Source organism: Kogia breviceps (genome assembly GCF_026419965.1).
Source record: "Kogia breviceps isolate mKogBre1 chromosome 20 unlocalized genomic scaffold, mKogBre1 haplotype 1 SUPER_20_unloc_1, whole genome shotgun sequence".
Lineage (NCBI taxonomy): Eukaryota > Metazoa > Chordata > Mammalia > Artiodactyla > Physeteridae > Kogia > Kogia breviceps.
In genome coordinates this window covers 487,501-490,000 of record NW_026711560.1, presented here as the reverse complement: position 1 = coordinate 490,000, position 2,500 = coordinate 487,501, and the positions used below count along the sequence as shown (strand labels likewise).

At 77.8% G+C, this 2,500-nt stretch overlaps 1 non-coding gene across 1 annotated transcript; it reads right to left on the bottom strand.

Moving 5' to 3' along the window:
• Positions 1-976: 976 nt before the first annotated feature.
• LOC131749189 (5.8S ribosomal RNA) lies at positions 977-1,129 on the bottom strand. The gene has a single exon (XR_009333258.1). It is a non-coding gene; the product is annotated as a 5.8S ribosomal RNA (ribosomal RNA).
• Between the last annotated feature and the right edge of the window lie 1,371 nt (positions 1,130-2,500).

The following is a 2,500-nucleotide window of genomic DNA, read 5'->3' as shown; positions in this document are numbered from 1 at the left end:
GACGAGGGGAGAGGAGAGGGGAGAGGAGAGGAGAGGAGAGCGGCGGACGGCGTGCGTGGAAGGCAGGGGTGGATGAGGACACGCGGCGGTCGCCCCCCGAACGCCGGACCCTCCTCCCACGTCTCCTTCCACGACCGACCGATTCCCAACTCTCTCCCTCTGTCTCTCTTCCCTCTGTCTCTCTCTCTCTCTCTCTCTCGACGCCAACGCAGCACACCATCCTCCACGCAGCCGCGAGACGCCCCCCGCCACGGCCAGCGACGGACGCCGTGCGCCCCCATCCACCACCGACAGACGCCCACGACGCGGGGCTCGGGGGCCGGCACGAAGCGCGGCGCGGCGCGGCCGCAGCCCGGGGGAAAGCGCGCGGCGGCGGACGACGCCGCGGCGTCCCGCGGGTCGCCGCCGGGGCACGCATCCCCGGGGCGCGGCCGCGCACGCAACGACTCGGCCTCGGGTCGGCCCGAGCCGCCCGCCCCGACACGGCGAAGGCGAGGGCGGCGGGGGGGCGGGCACGGACCCCGGACGCGCGCGGGTCAGGGCGCCGCGGAGGAGGCGGCCGGGCCGGGCCGGACCGTCGCCGGGACGCCGCCGGGGGCGGGCGGCGAACGACGGCGGAGCGGACGCGGCCCCAACACCACCAGCACCACGGGCCCCGGCCGCGAGGGCGCGGGACCGTCCCCGCCCACCGGCACACAGCCCCGGGGGTACGCCCAGGGACCGCTTGCGGCGCGAGGGCGCTTCCCGAAGGGGACCGACCGCGGAGGCCACGGCCAGGGCCTCGTCGCGAGCTCTCTCTCGCTCTCTTCCCTTCTCGCGGGCAGCGGGGCCCCCGTGGCCTCGGCACGAGGGGCACCGCGTCTGCACTTAGGGGGACAGAGGGCCCCGGACACGGGGCCCTGCGAGGAAACCCCCAGCCGCGCCACCCCGGGAAGGCGCGCGCGCGCGCACCCCGGGGGGGCGATTGATCGTCAAGCGACGCTCAGACAGGCGTAGCCCCGGGAGGAACCCGGGGCCGCAAGTGCGTTCGAAGTGTCGATGATCAATGTGTCCTGCAATTCACATTAATTCTCGCAGCTAGCTGCGTTCTTCATCGACGCACGAGCCGAGTGATCCACCGCTAAGAGTCGTACGAGTTTGGTTTCTCTGGGTTTCGGCGGGGTCCCCCGCCGGTGGCACGGCACATTTCCCCCACGGAGGGAGGGCTGCCTCTGGCCGGCCAAGTCAGACGAGACAGAAAACAGCAGACCGGAGCGGGGCCGGAAGGTTTCACGACGGGGCGCCCGGCACCGACCCGCAAGACGGGGCGGGCTCGGACACCCCACAGGCGCCCGGGGGGTTCCCACCTGCGCACACACACACCCCCCCCGTCAGGGACGCGGGGCGCGCACGCGCGCGGGCACACGGGACCCGGCCCCGCACCACGGCCGCCGGGTAGCCCCCTCCCGACGGCCGCGGCGGCGGGGAGGGCCGGCGTGGCGCGGCGCGCGGCGCCCCGGCCCCGCGGGGGCGGGGGCGGAGGAAGCGGGGTCTGGGGGAGAAGGGAGGGGCCTCCCGACTCCCCGCGGGCCCGACCGCCCCGACCCCAAGGCGGACGGGCGACCCCCCCATGGGTCTTTAAACCTCCGCGCCGGGACGCGCTAGGTACCTGGAGAGGGGGGAGGCGGGCGAGGCCGGGGAGGGGCAGGCGGAGCGCCCCACGCTCGCCGCCACCCCCGACGCCGACCGACACGCTCTCCGCCCGCGGCCGCCCGCAGCACGCGGGCCCCGGCGCTACCGGCCCGTGACTCGGGGGCGCCCCGGCCGGGCGACGGGCCCAACCGCCACACGGGACACCACCACCCACGCCCACCGCCCGACGACGTCCCCACCGTGTCCCCGAAACCGGGCCTCGGAGACCTCCCCGCTCGCTCGCTCGCGCCCGGACGCGGCCCTCTCCTCTCCGCTCCTCTCCCGAACCCCGAACCCCCCCGCCCCCGGGGCCCCCTGACCCCTGCACCCGCCTCCCGGGCCCCCTGCTCGCCACCGCGGGCGTTCAGGGAGGCTTCAACGGGAGGCGCGGGGGGGGGGGGCGAGCGGGCAGGGCGGGCACGCGGGGGGGGAGGGCGGGAAAGGGAGAGAGCGAGAGACAAGAGCCGGACGGACGGACAGACGGACGGACGACGGAGGAGAGGCCCCGGGCTCGGAGGACAGGCAGAGGCGCCCGGCGAGGGGGCGGAGGGCCCGGAGCGGAGGACGGACGACCGGCGCGGGGGAACAACCGGTCCAGGGCCGGCGGCGGAAAGGCGGCGGGCGGGCGGGCGGGCGCGCGGGCGGGGGGCCCCCCACGGGGAGCCGCCACCGCCGCGCCGCGCCGCGCCACGGCCACGCCACCCATCCCGAGACGCACCGGGGGCCCCGCCCGTGCGGGGGCGGTCGCGGACAGTGGGGCGCGACCGGCGCCGGAGACGGAGGCGGCGCGGTGGGGGAGGCTCGGCACCCCACCCCACCCCCGGGACCC